The 24,341-nt window shown below is 26.5% G+C and overlaps 1 protein-coding gene across 4 annotated transcripts in view; it reads right to left on the bottom strand.

Annotated features, from left to right (window-relative positions):
* Positions 1-16,542, bottom strand: part of LOC107440397 (irregular chiasm C-roughest protein) — a 441,495-nt gene extending 424,953 nt beyond the window's left edge. For 2 of the 4 annotated variants that reach the window (XM_071181523.2, XM_071181525.2), the window contains exon 1: positions 16,029-16,542. The gene's annotated coding sequence lies outside the window, so the exon portion shown is untranslated. The remainder of the gene's footprint in view (positions 1-16,028) is intronic. The other 2 variants (XM_043046457.3, XM_087150105.1) reach the window with 2 other exon arrangements.
* Between the last annotated feature and the right edge of the window lie 7,799 nt (positions 16,543-24,341).

Here is a 24,341-nt window from a genome sequence, read left to right as displayed (position 1 = left end):
TCGAATTAATATAAATCATATCACAATTCATTCATAAGCCTTGGAACACATAAGGTTACACAATTTCGCAAATGTCTATTGCAATTGAAATAAAGATAGATGTTTCGTGAAGTGTTTCAGTTTAAGCTATCATCACAAAGGGAATTCAGTAGTTATTGTCATCGGTAAGCTCATAAATTCTATTTAATCCCTTGACATAACCATTCCATAACAACAAAGCATGGTGAAGCGGTCATCCCCTTACAATATCATTTATTTAGTAAATTTCATTTCATTTAAGTATAAAAGTTTAAAGTAATATTGAATAATATAACTACAGTTTCTGTCTACAGGGAACTTTAAATAAAAAAATATAACTTACATTTTTAAAAAGAGTAAATTCTGAAAATCAAGTATATATTATTCCATTTAAAAAAAAAACAAATGGTTATTTACAAAATCGTTTTCAGAAGCAAGCGATTTTAAAACAGATAATTTAGTATTGTTTAAAGCAGTTTGATTTTTGAATTAAAAAACCGATTTGTTGTAAGAAGGTTATCGTTTTCGCAAACGACATTTTTAAAAAAATCAAAATATTGACTGATAGTTATTTACGACTTCGGAACATTTCCTTTGCATTAAATTTTAAAGATAATAGAAAGCAGACAAATTAACTTTAACTAAATATAGGCTTTTAACTAAATATACTAATGATAGAAAGCTATTTGCGACCTAGATATAGTGGCGTAAAAATACATAAGCGTGTCACTAATTAGTGTATTGCAAGGTGTGTAATGCAAGATGTAGGATGCATCAATTATTTTTCGATTAACATTGTCATTTATATGCTTATTAACAAAAACCTGTAGTTAAAGTATTTATCATTAGTAACTCTTATAACTTTCAACATTTATAAGGCATGTAAAAGTGTAGGCTATGTTATTTTTCTTTAAGGCCATATTTACTTAAAGAATCTGTAAATTAACAAACAAAAAAAACAAAAACTTACCCTTAATGAAAATATTGTAGCAACTAGCGTAAGAAATAATTTTTAAAGCAAAACATTTCAACGCAAACGATTTCTTAAAAAGTGCTTTTTTTTTACGAAAACGATTTCTTTTTAATCAAAACATAGGTTGGGAAAAGGGTAGTTATTTGCGACTTTGATACATTCCTTTGCATTCTTTTATAACATAGTATTCAGTTTTTGGAGAAGATTGAGAAATAAATCATTTTAGAAGTTGAAGAAGAATGCACTTTATTTTAAGATTTTGTTTTCTTTTTTTCATCTTCAATGTTTCTTGTTCTTAGCCCAGCATTTCTTTTTCCTTAAAGACAAGAATACATAATGTTTCTAGCATCAACACGTTTTGAGGAAAGAAGAAACAGGAATAAATATTTTTTAAGAAAAATATTGTGTGTTAAGAAGATGCAAATAAAAAATATGCTAAAATACTCCAAAAAATATGAAAGAACTAAAATAAGACTCTAAATTTAAAAAACGGCCAATCAATGTATGGGATTTTATTAATTAAACTTATAATTATATTATCTAAAAACACTGTAAATTTTTCTATAATTATCATTGTAAAATATTGTCTTTATAATTGAGACGAAACCTTTTATTGAATCATAATTCTTACGTAAGTCGTAAAAAGGGAGATACTTTCAATGGAATAATCATAAAAAAATCAAATAGTGTCACATGCCTAAAAAACGGCTAGTATATTTCATTTTAAGACCTAAATCTGATTATAAACTGAACTGAAACTAAATGTTATCCTTTTCTTAGTTTCGCAGAATATTCTGAAAATTAGGTTAGATTTTATGTTCGAAAATTTAATTCAAAAACAAATTTATGACAATGGATATATATCTCTATCTATCAAAATATTTTAAGAAAAAATTAATTTTTTTTTAAAAATGATATGCTTAAATTAATGAGTTTTTTAACTTTATTTTAATTTTACTCGTTTTTGTACAATTTTCATGCGTAAATGTGTGTCAAATTTTTTAAATTTGTTATTAATTTTTTCACTCAAGAATTAACAAGTAATAAAAATTGAAATAATGATTTTCGTTTTAAAAAAAAATTTTTTTTTTCACTTAGTAATAATTAGCTAATCAATTTTAGATGCAAAGAATTTATAATTAGTTAAGAGTTGAAGAAAAAATATAAAGTAAAACAAATAGTCAATAGCTAATTTCATATGCCGTAAGTTAAAGTTGTAATTTTTTAGAATTAAGTAATCAACAGTAATGTTAAGTGATCAATTCGAGCACTTTTTTTAAATTTAATAATAAGTTAAATTATTACACTGAACTCATAAATAATTTCTTTTCACATTCATTTTTATTAGATAATAAACACTTTTTTCCTGTTGAAACTAAAAACTAGTTTTAAATTAAAACGTGTACAATGACCAATTTTGTGAATAGTTTCACTTTTTGGTAAAATAAATAAATAAAATGTCATAAAATTGATATTTATAAAATATTTAATTTATTTCAAAACGCTAAAATAAGATAGATAAACACAATTTTTGATCTTTTAGTTTCAGAAAAGGAATGATAAAATATGGTTAAATTTCGTGGATTTCATGAGTTGACATACTGTATTACTGTATAATATTTCTGCGAAGTTAAATTTTCATTAAAAGCGGAACGCATAATGATTTTATCGATTCTGAATTTAATTAGATTTCGTTTAACACGCTCATAAGTTTGGTAATTGAGGATCTACTTAAATGTACATAAAAAAACAAAGATTTGTAATAATGATTATTAAAAACTAAGTCGAAATTTTTACTTCGTCAACTTGTGTGATGCTTATCAAAACCTATTAACTCAGATTCAAGTCTAAATTGGAGGGAAAAAAATACCAGCTCATCATCATACATTTTATCCTATAAAAAACTAAGACCCGATTTCTTGAGAATAACAGTCTAAGAATGGCTAATATTTAGTTTTTGGTCTTATTTTTTTTATTAACTTAAGACCGTACTGTCGTCATCAACCTTCAAATGAGACTAGATACAGCGATATTGAACCAAGACCGGATCGGCAGCTGTTGCTTGGACGAAATATGAACACCTGCCTCCTAAATACCTGGGCAAACGGAAAAAGACCATCCAACAGGTTTATACAACTGGGTTCTAAGTATCTTCATCAAGCGTTCTTTCTCACTCAGTAATTCTACTGTTTACGAGATCAGTTTTGATTTGTACCACGCGAGTTTCCGTTTCGAGCGCGATTCGTAAGACTGATTGGGACACAATAAACAACTGCAGGATGCAGGTGAAAAAATTTAACCGATTTTAAGCCTCACTTTATGGTTTCATAAAACACCGGAAAATATTGAAACATAGTAATTGCGTCGTTATTGGATTATGAATAATTGGCATTTATGTTTGGCGATTTGCTGAATTATTCCAAATGAACGAATTCGTTTGGATAAAAACTAGGGAAGGGGACAAATGTAAACATCTTATATTGAATGTATGATAGTCAAGACTTTTTCGAAGCATGTATAATTTATTCTTTATTTTAGTCTAAAATCAAAAAAAAAATTAAGATTTTTTTTTAAATAATCGATTTATTACTTTCAAGAGTCTCATAGTGTGGCACGGATTCACCACTAAATATATTACTAAATGATACACAGTTAAAAATTCCGGATCAAAATTCAGGATCAAATTCAGGAAAAATTCAGGAGTAAAAAGTACCGACACTCAGGGCGCCGGTGCTTTTTTACCGAAAAATCCAATTTTACATGAACTTGTCAAGGAAAAAAACATCTGAAGTATCGCAATTTTTACAATAATAATTATTGTAAAATTACTAAATCACTGTCACTGTATATTACTAAATCACTGTTCACTGAATCACTGTCACTATATCACTGGATAATACTCTAGAAAACTACGATATAATATTTTACGGAAAAAAATGAATTTTGCTGTAAAAATGAATTTTACGGAAGAGGCACCCAAATTGCCGGTACTACCAGTGTACCTGAGTAAGCCATTGTATTTTTGTTTAATATGAAAAAATATTAATTTAACAATGATATTTTTTATCCCATTAAGAACAAAAGCTCGTATAAACTACTGGCGAAAAAAAATTTTGGTAACTTAATTTTTTTATTCTCGTTAAAAAAATAGTTGTATTTATCAATATGCATTTTATTTTCTAGTTTTGATGTTATTATTATTAAATAAATTTGTGTTTTGATAATCAGCCATTTCATTTTTATACCTAATTTTATGCTCCAATCTCATGCATTTTCATTATATGGGGGCCAATGATACATAATCAAGTGCTTTTATAATAATAATAAGTTTTTAAATTTGCCTTGAAAATAATTAATATTATAAAATAATATACATTTTTTATCTAGAATTAGTTTGAGAACATAGCAGTTACTTAAAATTGTAGCTAAAAATTCGCGAAAATATTTATCGATTCTAAAAAACAAGTGTTCTGTCACTTTTGTTGTATGAAGCTTTTTATATCATAACAAAATGTTGCGTTTTTACCAGAATAGTGTTTAATAAGAGAATTTCTTTTCTCTTCAAAAAAAATAATACTAGGATATACTATTTATTATTTACTAATATTCCAAATATACTATTTCTTCAGACAGAGGTTAAAAAATTATAAAAACTTTTAGATTTATAGAGTATTTATTTTCCATTAAATTAAATTTGTTTAAAAAAGATTACTTTCAAGGAATTATTATTGTCTAATAATATATAATTAGACGATATTTGTGCAAGTTTAGGTAGAATAAAAAACGATATTGTAAGAATATTCATTTCTACAACGGAATTTTTTTTACCGTATGTTCAACAACTACTTATATAACATTATATAATAGTATATTACATTATCTTATATGATGTTGCATGACAGATTATATACCTAAATTTAAGTAAAAATGAGTGTTTTTATAAATAAATTTTTAAATAATAACACTAGCAACACATCAGCTATTACAATAAGAAACACAGAACGATACAGATTGAATTTCCCTCAGAATTAAAGGAAACATCTAAAAAATAAAATTATTGACAGAAAGATGGCGCTGCATGTTCAATTTTGTAATATATACTCCATATTAGAAAATCTTGAGTTCGAACTACTATAACCTATCAAATATTTTTTTAGTTTAAAAATATATAATTCCTGCATAAAGTTTTCCCAGTTTTTGTTTAAATTTTAAAATTTTTTTTTATCTCCGAATACTTCTAAAAACGTGTAAAGTTGAGCAGACTTGAATATTTGTAGAGTTTTGTAAGGTATATTAATTCAAGAGATAGATTGAACTTTCATAATTTCATGGTTTAGGAACAATTTTTCAATGTTGATTTACAATTTTAACTTCTTTTACGAACACAACATCATGTATTACACTCTCTGCAACGATATTTATCGTGGTATTCTTCACTTTCAAACATTGGAAATACATTTATTTTTCAGTTTCTAATTAGATATAAATAATAAAGATAAATAAATTGATAGAATTTTTCATAAATTGTCGCACAAAACCACTTTAAAACACAAACAGAAGTTCGAAAAAATAAATTTGATGTTACCTTTTCAATAAAAATTAATGCGCAAATTAAAAATCAAAATTCTCCAGATTCTTTAACGATATAAAACTTAAAATAAATAAATCTACAAATAAAGTACAAAAGATACGATTTGACAAAATCAATATCGATGCTAAAAACAAAAAGCACTAATTTTAAATCTGATAATTACATTATAATTAAGTAATTAAAAAATTGCAATTAATATTAATTTACGAATAAATTAGTTCAAATAAATGTTTGCAAACGTTCTCCTCTTCATTAAGAAGTGTTCAATAAATTAAATTAATCCTTTGTGGCAACACAGTTGTTCCCCTCAGTAAACGACGCAGAACAAACTGAAGTGAAGCAATTAAAACATTTTTTTTTCAAACGATCTTCACGCTCTCTTGCACATTGGCATTTTTTCACGCACTTGGCGTGCAGAAGATGCTACATTCCAATTCTAACCTCCAACGGAAGTGTTCTTCGTTCTTACGCTGATTGAAAAAAACCGTTTGAACTATTCTTCTATATTAAAGCTAATGAAGAGACGAACCCTTTTACTTCATTGCAATCGAAATCTTTTTTCACTTGGACATTAGAATATAAAATGGAATTTTAAATTAATGCTTAAATTAATATGAAGCTATGCAAATTATTAAAAAAATATAATAATAGTAATATTTTCAATAATCGACTACAAAATTGAGTGTTTTCATAATGCAGTAGATATTCATCTTCTAAAATTAGACAAAGCTTGGAAAGTTTAAACAAAATAAAAAAGTATTGCTATGAATATTAAAACTATTGCTTATTTAAACCTACTAATGTTGAATACATTTGATTTTATGCTTTGTAATTATTATTTTGCTGTTAACTTATAAGAAATCAGTTAATTTTGCAATATTTCACCTACAATCATTGTATAGAGATCTCAAGGTGAAGAACTAAATAAGTTAATATACTATATTATAACATTTTGTTAATAAACATTTTGTTATAAAAACATTTTGTTATAAAAACATTTTGTTAATAAAGCAAATTTAAAAATTAGGGAAATTTTCTTACTAAAAGTAAAATTTTGTTCGATTTTTTGTACAATATTTACCAATGATTAAAATTCGTATATTTTATTATTTTTTACCATCTAAACGCCTAAAATCCCACTAACAACCACCAAAGAAACAGCTTTTACACTTATAATTTTCCTAACCTGGTTTAAAAAATAAACATTTATTTATTAATTTATGTACATTCAAATTAAAAAAGATTCGGAATTACATAACCAAAAAATTTTTGTAGATAAAAAAAAAGCGAATTCGACTAACTTTTGAAATTAATATCATTAATTCCCCTTTATCTCTAAAAAAAATTCCGTTTCACGTCAATAGTTGAAAAGCAACCATCGAAAAAACTTGTTTATATAATGTTTAATCAAGCTATGTTTTTTTTTTTTTAAAAAAAACGCAATTGTGAAAACCACAAAGAAATATTAATTACATTACATTTAAATGCATATTTCGCAAACTTTCAAGCCAAGATACTTAAAAGCTTAAATATATTTTAAATACACTTGCATTAAAAATAAACAATATATGGATTAAAATTTCAATACAAAAAAAAATTTGATTTTTAAAGCGATTTATTAGTATTTTAAAGCCTTTTTTACACAAATTAAGCACAATAAAATTAAAAAGCATAAAATATAATGTTATTTTGTATTTCTTATATTAGTTTCGAATGATTACTTATAAAACAAGAATTTTTTCAAGAAACATTATTTAAATAACATATTTGATGCGAAATAAATCTTCTTTTCAGCAAATAATCTGCTTTCTAATCCTCTTAAGAACATATATCATTTAAGTAACATGCAAAACTTCCGAAAACACTTCTGCGTGCTCTCATAAATGTTTATTATAAAACAGAGGATTTTACTATTTTAATAAGTATGTCTTGAATTATATTTAAGCAGTTAAGTTCTCAAATTAAATTCTATAAAAATATTCATTCATTTTATTTATAAAAAGAAACAAAAACATCGCATGTAGAGTTCAGGATTTAGAGAAAATTAAAAGTAGTTTTTCATTTAAAAACAAACATTTAAGGTTTTAGGATTTCATTTAAAAACATATATGATTTATCATTTCAGTAATCATCGTAAACATTAATTTCTTTCTCCGAGCAAGGATATTTTCAGTGTATTAAAATACAGTGCCAAAATTAAAAATCTAGCATTTAATTACATAATTTTATGCTGCGATTACTTCTTTATAAGTTATATATGTAGTTAAAAATATTTAATATTTTCCCAGTTCCGCGTGACATCAATTTAATTATGTACTCTGTTGTTTATTAATTCATTCTAAATGTGATAGGTTTGATTACTTTTATACTAAAAATGGGTAATTTGGTTTTTCCCTTTACATTTCTCACCTAATTAAGTTATTAATATAATATTAATTATGCATTGTTTTACATAGATGAGTCAGAATTTTTTTTCAAATCAAATTCAAATACTGTTTATTTTTGTTAAAAAATAATATGGCTTAATTTTACTTCATTTACATGCATTTGAATGTAATCTTGCACATAATCTGGTAGGCGGAATTAAACCAAACGATTTTGGTTTTATTTTACATTAAATTACCTCCTGGACTGTAAACGTTTTAAAGCTATGTAAATAACGTACAGTTGCTGAGAAAAAACTTAATATGTTTGCAAAAAAAAAAAAAAAAAAAAAAAAAAATAGTAAGTGGGTTTGTACACAAAAGAGTCACTTGCAATTATATTCACCACAACACTTTTAAAATTATTAAAGAGTTAATTGCCGTTAAATATACAGTAAAACAACAGGCAATTTTTTTTTACAATGTGGCTAATAATAGGGAAGAATATGTCAAAAACTTAAAAAACTCTCCCTATTTATTTTAATTTTTAAGAACAATTATAATTAATGTTAATGTTAGAGTTTTCTAAAACAAACGATTATTTTACATCAGAGAATTTTTATTTTAATTTAAAAAAAAATAACAAAGCGTCTTTTCTAAACTAAAGCCTGTTATTTATGCCAGACACATTCTGGACTTTTTCTTTCAATGCAAATTGTATTTATTTTGAAAGCAAAACACATTTTGTTCGTAAAGACTTCTGTATATATTAACCCATTCCATCCGACTAATGACTCCCTCTTCAAATAATAACAGAAAATTCGAAAACGAAGATCTTTTAAAAGGGGCGTCCCGAGAATTACTAACGATCAAGACTCCAATCTTCTGAACTCATTAAAAGAAGCTATCTTCCCTTTTATAGTTTCCCTGCTAGAATTTTGTAAGAATTCAGTCTTCTCTTAGCACTTGACTGAAAGACAGAAAAGTATATTGTTTATTTCTTAGAAAAGATGTTATAATAATTAAGCCTTTGGAAGTATTTCGCGTTTCCAAGAATGCGACTGCGCGATTTTAGAATGTTCAACCTTACATGATACAGCGTGTTTAATTAATGTGAATGCAGTTCTCATTTCTTATTTAGAAGTAATCTTAATTAGCTCTTGGCTTATATCCAGAGTTCTTAATTCGGAACATGGAATATGCATTTTGTATAAATAAAATTAAATGCATTGAATTCGGTAATAAAAGTATATGGCATTGCTAGGGTGTACTATGGCATTGAATTGGAATGTTATCCGGTAAAAGGTTTTGAGAATTCATTCTCACAAAACGATAATTGAATTAAATTGTCTTTATTGTAATTAACTCAATATTTAAATGAAATATTTGATTTAATTTTACAAAGGAATTGAATAATATTCAAAAACTTACAAGTAAAAAGGTTTAAACTATATGAGTAAATATTTATAAATTTTTATTAAAAGTGCATAAGCAAACCACACATACCACGTTACATGCAATACGCAATACATGATAAGGCTTATATCCAGAGTTCTTAATTCGGAACATGGAATATGCATTTTGTATAAATAAAATTAAAGGCATTGAATTCATTCGGTAATAAAAGTATATGGCATTGCTAGGGTGTACTATGGCATTGAACAGATTAATTAACAAACATTTAACATATTAAATATAATTTTTTGCAAAGATGATAGAAGATACATATTTATTTTCTCATTTTCTAGCATTTTACTATACATCTTTAAAAACAGCAGATATTAAATTAGTTGTATATTATATTCACTATCGAACTAATGGTCACTTATATTATGCCTTTCTAATTAATAAACCAAATGAATCTTAACCGTTTACTTCAAACTGTTTAAGATTTCTAGTTTTTATGCGGCGAAAAAAGCTCAGAAAGTTTCTCTACCAAATCGGTTGTTAAAAGCCGGAGTAACTCATCTAGGTAAGCGGCCACTCACTCCAGTAATCACCGCTTAAATTAGAAGTTAAACTTTCTACTTTCAGTAATATTTTTTTCAAGATTTTTGTGAATGGAAACAATTTTTTGAGTATTTTACCAATATTCGTATATAAAAAAATTGCATTGGATAAAAAACGAAACCGCATAAATTAAAAACCATTCAGTTCTAAACTCTTTTAGAAAATGATTTTTAACTATAAAATTATTTTAGACATTGTACAAGTCAATTTACCTGTTTTTTACTTGCTGTGCGTAATAAGACGTTATGGCAGACGTTTTTAAATAACTGTAATATAAGACGTTTTTAAATAACTGTCATTATGAACTAAGATATTTTCTTCCATTTGACTCATTTATTAAAACAATATTATTCATTCATTTAAAACAATATTATTCATTCATTTAAAACAACATTAATACACTTTTATTAAACACTATTTGTGCATTTATATAATCTATTATTATTTGCAAATACCAATACCAACGTAAATATCTATATTTATAAATACGAGTTGCTATTTAGTGCAATTGTAAATATAAATGGAGACAAAAAATGTCTGGTAAAATTATCCTTTTGAATGGTAATGAGATTTCTCGTGAAAAAACAAAAACAAACATAATTCTAGTTAACTAAACTAGAATATACAGTATTCAAACTATTCTTTTGGTAATTTTTTCCGTTCTTATACTAGCGTTTTACAGGGAATTCTGGCTTAGAAAATTACCATTCTCATTATTACATGTTTTTGTAAAAAATAGAAAACTGAACAGTAAATTTAACGGAATAGATCTTTCTTATGTCATGCTCTAAGGTATCATGATAAATTTATTAAATTTTATTATATATTACAAAATCCTTTTTTACTGATAATTTTACCAAAACCATTACCAAAGCATTTCGGTAAGAACTACCGAGCTGTTTTGGAGACTTTTTTTCCCTCTGTGTAGATATTAGCGTTGTTATCTAATATCATACATTGTAACTTTTGGAATCGATTTAAACTTACATTAGTTTTTACTATTTTTATATAGCAAGGAATGCCTTACACTCTGTTCAGCAAACATATAAATTAATTTAAAAAAACATTTATTAAACATGTTATAAACATTTAATTTAAATAAACATGTGCTCCGGTAGCGCCATTAGTTAAGGCACCGCTAACACCGCTAGTGGATAACTGATGGTCGTAAGTTCGATCCTGGTCACCGTCAAAACTACTGGCGTGTATACGCAGATAGGTGCACGTTAAGTTTATAGTGGCTTAAATTCCTCTCGTTGGTTGCGAAAAGAGGGGTACCTGACCATGGTCATCTGACTTCGTCTACGTGATATTCCTGTCACAACCGTTAAAAAATGTCACAAGGTGCTTTGCCATGGCTGGGTGGGTGGGAGCATTACATGTTGAGTTAATAAAAGCTAATTCATTACAATTTGATTAGGTAATTTGTGTGTAAAATTTACAAAGTATTTAAAACTATATCTAGTCTGTAACAATAAACTTATTGTTACAAACTATTATTCTGTACTATAATGTTCCTTAATTTTAACAAAATTAAATTTATTTAGAATAATTGTTATATGAATATATATTTTTTTATTAAATTTCGATATTTTCTAAAACCTTAAAATTGTTGTATGCTAAAAAATTCTTTTAATTATTCTCAGTTCTTAGAATAGTTACCAGATAAATTTTAAGATTTGATTACGAAACAGATTGTTTCGATTTAAATTTCTAAAACTAAATCATTCTTACAAATAAGAAATAAATAAACATATTTCAAATTTAATCTAATATGTTGTATGATTCTTAGAGAAGTTCATTAGATGTTCAGAATAGAATTTTTAAAAGAATGTATAATTAAATTATACATTTATCAAAGCATTATTATTATAAATTAGAAAAATTCTAAGCAATAATAAATTAAAGCCGATTTTAATTGAAGTTTTACTAAACCCGCAAAAGTTTTGCATTAAAATAATTTTTAACTGTATTATCCCCGTCTCAAATTTATAAGCACTTAGTTTAAATTTAACAACGTATTTTTTAAAAAAATTTTAATTTAAACATTGTTTTCAAATGAACCTAATTAAATTTAAATTGCACGAGATTTTAAAAAATGGCACTTGAAATCTAAATTCGATAGCAACAAATTAAATTCCAAAAACAAACGTATAAAAATAAAAGAATTCTATGCTAAATTATTATCTAAGTCTTTCTTTTAACATTAGATCCAAACATAGTATTTTAACGAATTTAAGCCCCATATCGTAATCCAAGTCTTTCTCTCAGTCCAATTGCATCTAGGGTCTGTAAGGTACTCGACAATCAGAAGTAGATTACAGAATGCGATGACAAGCCGTGGTTGGTAGTTGAGCGCTAGACTGAATAATTTCGTTTCCTGGCTAATGATGGCAGACTACAATTGTAAGGGTGGAATGCCGTGTGAGCTAGTACAGCATGCAGCCAGTTGAGGACATAGGAACATGATTTAGGTTTGTCACCGAATGGCAGAACATAGGCACAACTTAGGCCTATCATGTATGGCCGGCTTTCAAAACGGATTGTGTCCTGATTTAGGGAAATGGTTTCGGGAATATAGTACTAGAATGCTTGTTCTAGTCAGGGAGGAAGTAGTTTAGATTTAGAGGCATTTGGAAATGATTCATATTTTGACAAGCGCATATAGAATATATTGAGAATTTGATTTTTACAAAATATATTGCAGATTGATCTTTTCTTTTTCTTCAGAAAATGATAGTAAAAATTAGAGTGAATTAGGGTTTTACAAATACAAATAAGATAGTTTGGAAAAATAATTTAAGTTGTTGAATAAGTGAAAACCTAACCACACAGTTAGAGATTTTGCCGATTTATGTCGATTTGCTGTAAACTTTATATGGTGCTAAGTAGAATTATAGTAGCGTGCAAACTCAACCAATCTTAAATTTATGCAATACTTTGGTTCAATTTGAACTGAAAATGGTTTAATTTAACATATTTTTTATCTCGACACAAACTAGCACGATATAAGGTTTAAGGTACTAATACTATGGTTTAACGATAGACTGATTATTTTGAGAATCTAAAACTATAATACCTTAAAAAGTTAACGGAATTTATCTTGTTGAAAAATCTGACTTAATCAAATGCTGCCAGCATTTAAGAAGGTGGAAAGGTTCGTGAAGAATTACATGAGAATAGTTTGACATGTAAATTAAGGTTTAAGTTTTAAATTATAGAATCAAGGATTAAACACTATTTAATATCAGCATTTTAATTATCATCAACGGTTGAATTAGATATAATCTATTAAATAAAAAAGAATTACTGTCTATTGATTTGTGACATAAATTACTTATACTTGCAATTCAAACAATTTTTCAAGTGGTTTGCGAAAAATATGTTTTTTTCTTTAAATATTTTTTTCGGCTAAATTCTATTTATGAACGGTTTTATTGTAAAAATAGAGGTCACGTTATTTTTTGAGCAATTATATTTGATTGAATGTAAATTTTAAAAGCCAAAGAATCGGATTTGGCTATTGAGGTAAAATTCAAATGTTACTAGGAAGGGCATATTGAGATCGCGGGATTGTTTTATTTATAAAAAAAAATCCCCCATCGATAATTTTATAGTTTGGGTAAAATAAAGGTAGAAAATATTTTTTTCGGTTACTAATTTTTTTTTAAATAGGTCAATCAATTTTTTATGTGTCGATATTTTTGACTTTTTTTAAGCAATTTGATAAGAAATTTTGTTTGTTGAGTTACCCATTTACTCACGATAGATTTAACTTAATTTTTTAATTATTTTCTTTTGCAACATCTGCATTTGAATTTTACTCAAACAAATTTACATTTTTAGACAAGTATTATTTTGGAGATAAAACGGAATATGTAATGAAAAAAGGAGTTTCGCAATGATACCGCACTGTAAAAAATTACGTATCATATTACGGTAAAAAGTATCAGCATTGAGGATGTCGGTATTTTTTACTGTAAAATTTATTTTGATTGGAACATGACACGGAACAAAAAAAAATCTGATATGCAGTAACTTTTAAAGTAATCACTACGGTAAAATCACTGAATTACTCAATTTAAATAATACTGGTATACATAGTAAGCATAGATTTCATGGTACATAGATTTTATGGTCTGGTAAAAAAACGTGTAAAAGCAAATATTAATAAATTGTGAATTCCTTCTTTATAAACATTTAATGAAACTTTGCGCCATGATGGTACTTTGGTTAAAATACCGAGCTTTCATGGTGAGGGAATGGGGCTCCACCCTGTAAGTGACTTGAATTGCCTTTCCAGGTTAGATCGGTGGTTGCTAGATTGTTTTGAAATAAAGGCGGCCGGTGCATCATGTTGCCAATCATCATACCGTCTTCCTCGAGATTGAGTAACCTTAACCTCTATTGCGTTCCTTACTGCTGCAGAATGTTTAATTATATTTTATACAATTATAATTATTATATATTTTTTTACATATTTTATTATATTAAGATTAATATGTTTCGGTCCAAGCAGAGTTGTTAAGGTTGGTTTTTCAGAAGATGTATGCAATTACATAATTACAAGGACTGTGAGATCACTTTTAAATGTTTCTATCAGATTAACTACATCTTCCTAAGTTTACAATTCCGTCACGTTTCATATTTGTTCCGAGTTATAAATATTTGGCTCAATAACCAAAAGTGTTTCTACTGCGCCTAGGTCAATATTAAAAATCTGATTTATATTAAGTACGCTATTTCTAAATATAGGTTTATAGCAGGAGATTATTATAGGAGGTTTATATGATGTTTAATAGGAATTAAAATCCTGTTAGTTTCGAAATCTCCTTCATTATTGAAGAATTATTCTTAAACTATTTAGTTATTGTAAATATGCAATTTAGCAAGTAAACTTATTTTCTAACTTAACAACCAATGTGATTGCGGAAAATTTAATTTATTTTTGTAATTAGCAGATTTTTAATTCAATTACTAATTATTTTTGAGTATCATGATCATTATCAATGCATGATCATTATCAATAATCTTTTTAATTTGGTTAATTGTGGTGTGTAATTGGTGAGGAAGACGATTGTAAAATGTGCAATCAAATTTAACCAAATGTAATGCATATCCTACAGCTTATTTTAGGGCTGGTTTTATTCATGCTATATGCAAGATTGATTTGTCAGGAATTTGACTATAATTTAGAAATATGTTTTTGTTTTAATGTTTTTCTTTTAAAAATTGGAATTAGATTTTTGCCGAGAAAAATTACACTGCATGCCACCAAATGAATTTATTGCATATATAAGATAGGGAGTTATAATTAGATATAACACTAGTTATAAGCAAATTAAAGAAGCTATGAAAGAAGGATTTATTAAGATTTATAGGAGGATTTATTAAGATTTATAAAAAATAAAAATAATTGTTAAAGCAATATTTTTTCAAAAGTAACTTAATTTTCTTGCATGTTGCAAATATATTAGAAAAATGATTAAATTATAGAACTTTTTAATAAGACTACTTTTTAAAGTAATGAATTCTCAAAAATTATCAAAACATGATTAATTACTACGAACCACAATTAGAATCATCAGGCAAAATTTAAAAAAAAAATTGTTAAAATTTTTATTTATGGCTTATAAAATTTGAGTCCCAGTTTGTCATATGTATATATGGATATCATTAAAATATAGTACTCAAACCAAATGCAAATATGTCATTGGAGAACATACAGTAAGAGTATAAAAAATGATTCTATTAAATCAGTGTCATTATGTTTTAAATAGCTGACACGCGGAAAAAGTGACTTCATTATCAAGAAAAAAGGGACAATATTTTTACTGCCCAAAGGTGTTTTAAATTAAATATGGATATCTTAAATAGAAATTGCGAAATAAAAAATTTGATGATTAAGACTAGATGTAAATGTACCTAAGAAAGCAAAAGTATATTAAAATTTAAAACCTAATAATAAGCAATCAACCTAAATATTATTTAAAGCAACTGGGGAAGCATTAAAAAAAAGCCAAAAGTTTTATATTACAAAACACCGAATAAATGACAATAAATGTTTACTTACCTTTAATATGTAAACTGTAACAATGTTTAATTCACTTGTTTGCTCTTTTTTCAAAGAATCAAAGAGACTGATAACTTTTATTGGTTACAGTCGAATAATAATGAGAAAAGTAAAAAACCAAAACTCAAGGAAAATAAATCAAAATAGCACGGCACTGTTGTTGTAAATAATTAATGGCACCAGGCGACGATTCAAAAATTATTCAAAACAAATCCATTAATGTTTCCAGTTTATCACTGATAAGCATAATTTTTTTTTTTATTCAAACAGATTCGAAATATTCCAAAAAGAACAAAACAAAATAAAAATGCAAGAATTATAGTATTTGCAAATACGAAGAAACACAAACAAAACACTATTTCAAGCGGCTCGCTTTGATTTAGTTTTTATTTTTAAAAATTTAATTATTTTCTCTAACAACCACAATCTTAACAACCTCAAAGGCGTGGGAAAAATGCTCCGCTCCAATGACGCAAGGAGATCGGTGCGCTCGGGAGGTTCGAGCGATTCTGAAGCAAGATTTTCGGACGTAGCGCGCTCGAGCCAAATTGGTCTGCCGGCTGGCGCCCCCTGACGGCGGCCTTGGTTCACGGCCGAGAAGAAAATCTGGCGGTCGCGTGCCCATTTTTTTTATCCTTATTATTGTGATCTTGTTCCTCTTTCTTATTCTCTCTTGGACTCGGTTCTCTTTATTCCCTTCTCCGTAAGATTTTAAACTAAATAGTATGTGTTGTTTCCACATTTGCGTACATTTTTTTCACTCGCTTTTCTTTTTTTTCTTTTTTTTCTTTTTTTGGAAACAGTGGATGAAGGTTTATTGAGCACTGACCTGATTTATATGTAAGTGAAATATATATGCGCGTTTAATAGGCAAATCCTCTTTGCTCTCTTTCTCGCATGATTTAAAAGCAAATGATATTTGTTGTTTCACCCATATTACATTTGCGTACATTTCTTTCTTTTTTTCTCTCTCTCTCTCTCTCTCTCTCTCTCACTCTCACTCTCTCTCTCTCTCACTTACCCTTTTTGTAAAAGTATACAAAAGCTCTATTCAACACTAACTTAAAATTCAATTTTTACAGAAAAATACATTTTAAAATCATACATACGCTTAACAGTATTCGCTTTACATCCTTGATGACATTGTTTGAAAGCAAATGATTTGTGTAGTTTCTCCCGAATTAAATTTTTCTCTCTCATTCCATTTCTCCATGTATCTATCTTTTTCTGTTCATGTGACTGCTGACAAAAATTCTATAAAATACCACTCAAAAATCAAAATTCTTTAATTTTTAGGGAAATATTTAATGAGCTATTCTTTTTTTGTTTGTCTGTGCATGATTTAAAAGTGAATGATGATATTTGTTGTTCCTCCCACTAAATACAAAAGCATTACAAATGTAAGCATTACAAATGCTTACATTTTTCTCCTTGTGTTTGTGTGGAGTGGTGGTCATAAGTACTATTAAACACAAACTTATGGTTTTTGCTCAAAATATATTTAATAAGCTTCCATAAAGTGATGTATGGCATAAATTACTTTTAGTTAATCCACTTGAAACGAAACATAAGACAAGAGAAAATTAAAATAAGCTTGCCTAAAGCGATTTATGGCATAAATTACCTTTAATTGATCCACTTGAAACGTAACATAAGACAAGAGAATATTAAAATATACTTGCATAAAGCGATGTATGGCATAAATTACTTTTAATTAATCCACTTGAAACGTAACATAAGACAAGAGAATATTAAAATATACTTGCATAAAGCGATTTATGGCATGAATTACATTTAATTAATCCACTTGAAACGTAGCATAAGACAAGAGAAATTTAATTTACTATACAAAATATCTTTTCAATTGCATTAAGTTTTACACTGTTTTTAGTATCTTCATATAGCTTATTAGTTGCCTGTAACTTAAGGTCTTTCAAATGATCATCTGATTTATGCTTATTTTGAATATTTCTTGAAAAGAGAAATAAAGGAACCCTCTCTAGAAAGGGGATATTTGTACAAAGGATTAAACTTACTATACTCGTAATTATGAAATTTAATATTATTAGAAACACAAAATTATTTCTAAGGAATATACTTATTTCTAAGGTATATAAGATAAAATTTCTAAGGTATATAAGATAAAATTTCTAAGGTATATAATAAAAAATTTCTGAGGTGTATGAGATTTGTTGTTTCGTATCGATAATAATGAGCACCAAACTTTATATCAATAATAATGTTTCTTTTAAATATTATTAGAAAACAAATATCTTTTTAACTATAATTTCAGTTATAAATACGTATTAAAAAGCAACTGTAAATTGTAACTTTTCACAATGAGAAAAAAAAGTCTGGTCGAAATTACCTGATAATAGTAAAATTTACCGTATTTCTAGCTCCAAGGGAACACCTAAAAACTCAGTAATCTTTTGCGAAAGACCTTTTGCAATGAATTTTTTAAAATTAACTATAAAAAATAGTTTTATAATATGTGATAATTTTAATTTGATAGTTTTATTAAACGTTGTAAAACTATATTAGAGCATGATATAAAACTATTTATTTGGTAAAATTCACTTGTCAGTTTTATATATTTTTACAAATTGTGTGGTACAATAACTTATAATTAATTAAGAACAATAATTTTTAAAACCAGAATTTCAGGTAAAATGTTATCATATGAACATAAAAACTGCCAAATGAATAATTTTAATACTCTATATTTTTGCTTTACTAATCAGATTTTTTTAAGCTGAAATATCATTATGTCATTACTATACAGTACGGTAATTTTAATAGAATTTTGTATTAATAAACAAAAATAATCATTACCTCTGGACAGAAATAAAGCATGTACAAAATAAAAGTTTCTCATGAATATTTCTAAAATTTGTCACGAAATTTCAAAATAGTTGATCATTTAAAGATTTAGTTCTCAAGAATTGAAATCAAGATTTTGAAAAGCAGCTAAAGATTTTAAATAATTTAATTTAAAATTACATCAATTAAAAATGATACAAATAATTACCTACATTTAAGATTTTAATTCGAATTGAATTGAATAGAAAATATGGTTTAAGGGAAAATATGGTTAAAAATTCTAAATAGCTAAAATTTGATTCTGGGTTTAAAATCTGTTGGTTAAAAGTGTATTTTTATATTTAATATTATAAATGAATAGCGATAAAGAAGCTTTCAATATTTTTGATAATGGAACTTTTACATTTTACATTAAAATATGTTTGTTAACAAAACATACCTTTAAAAAAAAGATCAGGAAGTACTTCTTTGTGCTTAGAAAGTTTTTTTATATAAAAGAAAAACTTTTTCAATTTCTAAATCGCCTAATTAATGCAACAAAGAGAAGAAAAGAAGACCAAAAATAAAAAAGAAAGACAACAAAAACTATTTTTTTATGAAATTTTAAGATTTATTTCTTTACTAAAAAAGCTTGGAGCGTAATGTTGTTTTGTCGACAACAATAAGTTTTCCTTGTTTCTTATATTTGTTTCTCTTAAAACGAAGTATATGTATTAAATTTTCGATTTCCCTTCAAAAAAATTCCTAATGTTATAAAATAAAGATTAGATGCAAGTTTTTTTTCTTTTCAAAAACATAAAATGTATTATATAGTTAGAATATATAAACTTTTTAACTAGTTTGCATATCGAATTTCTTGTTTTATGAAAAATTACATTGAGAAATAACTCAATTGAATAAAAGTTTTGCATTATATTTTGGATTTAAAACAAAAATCTTTCACTTTAAAAAAAGTAGCATTAAATTTATTGTTTTGTAACAACTGGATTTTAAAAATTAATTTTTAAGAATATGTATGAATAACGTTAAGAATTTTTTGATGATTGTAGACTGGGAAAATCGAAACTTATGGCAGCTTAAACCTCACCCAGCTTTAGATCCATGGGTACAAGTGTTTTTGAGAAGTAAAGGCGGCCCATGCTTAATGTTGACAAAATTGTGGATCTTAGATCTCAAAGATCTTCTGGTAAATTGCGGGTCGTTGTGGGATAACTTTAATTCGTTGAATGTTTTGATGAAGTAGATTAGGCAAAGTGGAGCTTGTATTTTATGAGCTAAGCATCATTTTTTTTAAAAAACACTTATTTTTTTCTACTAGTTACCGATTTCTCTTAATTTAGTATGTAATACAGTAAAACATTGTACCTCTCTACATTGTACTTCTCTTACAGTGTACCTCTCTAAAAAACTCATTGCTTATGAGCAAATAGTATACAGGTGGTTAATTGAAGTAGGATAAAGTACATACAACCTCGTTTCTACGTAAAACGCGCATAAACCGAAAAGAGTTTTTTAAAATTTAAGTTAAAATTTAGAAGTGAATGTAAATGTGATATGAACAACGAAACGCATGTAAATGCGAAATGTTTATACATTGTATTTCTATTTCACGTCAAAAGTTGCTTCTAATTCCTGGTGGCAAAGATAAAAAAAACCATTTTTTTTTTCATTTAAAAATTCAAATCACCATTGTCTACTGGAAAATTTGTTCATTTTTCTTGTTATCAAACTTTCCTAAATTTTACACCAATTATGGCCATGACCATCCTGTATTTCTTTCATATTGAATTGAAAATTTAAATTTGAGTTTTACTGATAACATTCGTCGTTAATAAATAATTAAATAAATAACTGTTACGGTAAGAAGCATAAACAAATTATGATAATGAGTGAGTTATTTTCCATAATAAAGCCATTTTTTTCTCATACTCTAACCCCTTCTATTTGTAAATGTATTCCTTGCTTTAAAATAATAAAAGCAACTAGCCGAAATTTTGAAAGTATGATATTAGTAAAGAATATTTAACAACTTCCTTACTATTTTATAATTTTAAACTATTAAAAGTGTTTTGAGTAACGTGAATACATTTCTCTGAGATATGTCCAAATCTTTTGAATCATATATACCTCCCGACACAGAAGTGTTTATGGAAATTTCTTAGACTTCCCTTTGAAATGAATTGATACGTTTCCTTTGACCATTAAATACATTGCACTTTAAAAATAACTTTTGAATTCAACATTATCAGTTGGTTACTCAAACTGAACTGGGCCCACATTATTAATGTTTATTTACCTTTTAAGTAGATTCAGTCTCTGATAATTTGAATGCCTCTGTATTTTCAAACGCTAGTAAGTTCGTAAATATTTCTAGAGTACTAAACAACGTACCTGTATTTATCTTTTGGAAACGATGGTATTTAAAATATTGTTGTCACCTTATACAGTACCGCTCAAAAGTATCAGTACACCTAGAAACTTATAAAAAAATGGCAAAATTCAAAGTGTCATAATTTCTTTAAAAATGATCAAAAATGCTTCTGCTTTAGCTCATTTTGAAGCTTAAAATCTCTACTTTTCTGTACTCTAATTGTTTTCAATTAATATATTTTGCAACTATGTACAATTACACTCTAAACAATCATAGAAAATTTTATTGATTTTTTGTGAAGTTTGACGCGATGTACGGGCACAAAGGGGTTAGATATTGTTAATTTTTATTATACCATTGAAAAATTTGGACTTTTAGCTTTCATTTAAAAAAAAATTCCAAAAAAAACATGTTTTTTGACGAAGCTATTGTCAAATAAAAAAAAAGGTTTTTTTTCAGAATTTAATGATTTTTCAGCAATTATAATGAATTTTAGTGTAATTATAATATGATATGAAATTTTTTTAATTAAAATAAATTAAAATTTAATATTTCTCGATAATATTATTTCATAATTTATTATAACAATTTTAACCTTTTTTTTTCGGAAAATATAATAATGAAATAAGAATCAACGTTTACAACGTTGTGTGCTGCAATTATAAAAGCGCGGGGAGGATATTTTGAAGAAAGCAAAATATGATTTAAAATATTTTTTCATTATTACATTTTTGTTTTCAAATTTTTTCTGAGAAAAATACGAAAAAATAAATTTCAAAATATTAAATTGTAAACGTTGATACTTATTTCATTATTATATTTTCCAAAAAAAAAAGGTTAAAATTGTTATAATAAATTATGAAATAATATTATCGAGAAATATTAAATTTTAATTTATTTTAATTGAAAAAATTTCATATCATATTATAATTACACTAAAATTCATTATAATTGCTGAAAAATCATTAAATTCTGAAAAAAAACCTTTTTTTTTATTTGACAATAACTTCGTCAAAAAACATGCTTTTTTGAAATTTTTTTTTAAATGAAAGCTAAAAGTCCAAATTTTTCAATGGTATAATAAAAATTAACAATATTTAACCCCTTTGTGCCCGTACATCACGTCAAACTTCACAAAAAATTAATACAATTTTCTATGATTGTTTAGAGTGTAATTGTACATAGTTGCAAAATATATTAATTGATTTATATTAATTGAATATATTAATTAGAGTACATAAAAGTAGAGATTTCAAGCTTCAAAATGAGCTAAAGCAAAAGCATTTTTGATCATTTTTAAAGAAGTTATGACACTTTGAATTTTGCCATTTTTTTTATAAGTTTTTAGGTGTACTGATACTTTTGAGCGGTACTGTTATTGGGATCGGTTTTATCCAGAAGAAAATATTTGATTCTTTTTAGTACTGCCCGGAAGAAACTAGTTTCTTCTAGGGCAGTTGAAGATGGGTCGCATTCACAGAGAGTACATGGAGAATAATACAATGAAGATTAATAACAAAAGAGGAAAAATTATTAAAATAAAATATTTTTAAAATATTTTTGAAACAATTTTAGTTAAAAAAAAAAGATATTAAAAACCAGAAAAATAAAGTAATATAAAAATATAATCTCGTGATCACACGATTATATCGATATTTTTAAATATTCAAAAAAATATTAATATCATTTAATATTTTATCATTAATAAATTGCAATAGTTTTTAAAGCAATATATTTATTGAATTGGTTCACAAAGCTGGCAGCTAATCTCAAATATCTGATTCATAGCTTATTAAAGCCAATAATTAGTTTTGATGAAGCACAGTACTTTTTTAAGAATAATTGCATATTTAAGTAGTTTGACACAATCAATATATTTGTGTCATGAAGATCTGTTCTGATTAGTAAATCTGAAAGCTAATCAAGAATAGTGACAGAGAATCATAATTTATTATATTCACAAATTAGTTTTAATATAGCCCAAACAATTTACTTTTAAAGAAAAATTGCAGATTTCGATAGTTAGTTATTATGTAATTTACATGCAAGTGTCACAAAAACTACAATAAACTATCCATAAAAACTATTATATTAATGAAGAAAATTAACTACTAAAGTTGAAATATAATGACAAAGAATCATTACTTATATAGAACACTAATTAGCTTTCTTGCAACACGAATAACTTACTTTTAAAGAACAAAAAACTACTTCCCGTAAGAACAAAAATTAACCATTTTCTTTTCTGAATAACAAACTTGACGAATCAATCGAGACTTTAAAAAAAATAATTCTCGCAAAAACTAGCCATATTTCAAGCCAAATCAAGCCATGAAAGGAAAATTGACAATCACATTTCGGACCACACCTAATCTGAAGAACACACCAAAGTTAATGCTTCAGATGGTCAATTACCACTGTCCCGAAGACAAAACCCAATTCTTTCGGATGTCGTTTTTGACGACACATTTAATATTGGAAGCTAGTACCTCACGCAATTCATTTGCCGGTACCACGGAAATTTCCGGGAGCTTCGTTGCTGAAAGGAAAGTGTCATGAGCGCTTCCTTGTCGTGGTACCTTTCGAGAAGATTTACATAATCCAGTCTTTATAACTTGGGCGGAATGGAGCAGCTAGCTCTTAATAATTTTGATGAACGTTGGGTGCTTAGTTTGTTGCTGTTCAATAGGGTGAAAGTCTTTGTGAGTTGGATGTCTCTATCAATCAATATGATGGGATTAAAGTAACAATTAATCATCGTAATTACAACAATGTTCGCTTTTGAATTTTGCGTTCTTTAGCGAAAACATTGATTGTTTCCCTAGCGCTGATTACTGTGCGTAAAAATTGCTGCCTCTACAAATTTTAGGATTAATTAAACTACTCATATAATAAAAATAATTATATTTTAAGTAAAATTGGTATTCTGTCTACACTATTTTTGTGCATGCTTTTTAGTTTATGCACTTGACTACAAGAGCTCGAAGGGAATTGTGGTTCAGTTTTATACCTTATTAAGAGTGAAGTTAATTCGTATGTATTATGCTGCAATGTACATTATAATGGTTTAGCATTGAACCGATTATTTCGAGAGTCTAAAAATGTATTTTTACAAATGA

Source organism: Parasteatoda tepidariorum, chromosome 8 (genome assembly GCF_982258835.1).
Source record: "Parasteatoda tepidariorum strain Cologne lab strain chromosome 8, Ptep-v5.0, whole genome shotgun sequence".
Taxonomy (NCBI): Eukaryota; Metazoa; Arthropoda; class Arachnida; order Araneae; family Theridiidae; genus Parasteatoda; species Parasteatoda tepidariorum.
This window is presented reverse-complemented; position numbering and strand designations above follow the sequence as displayed.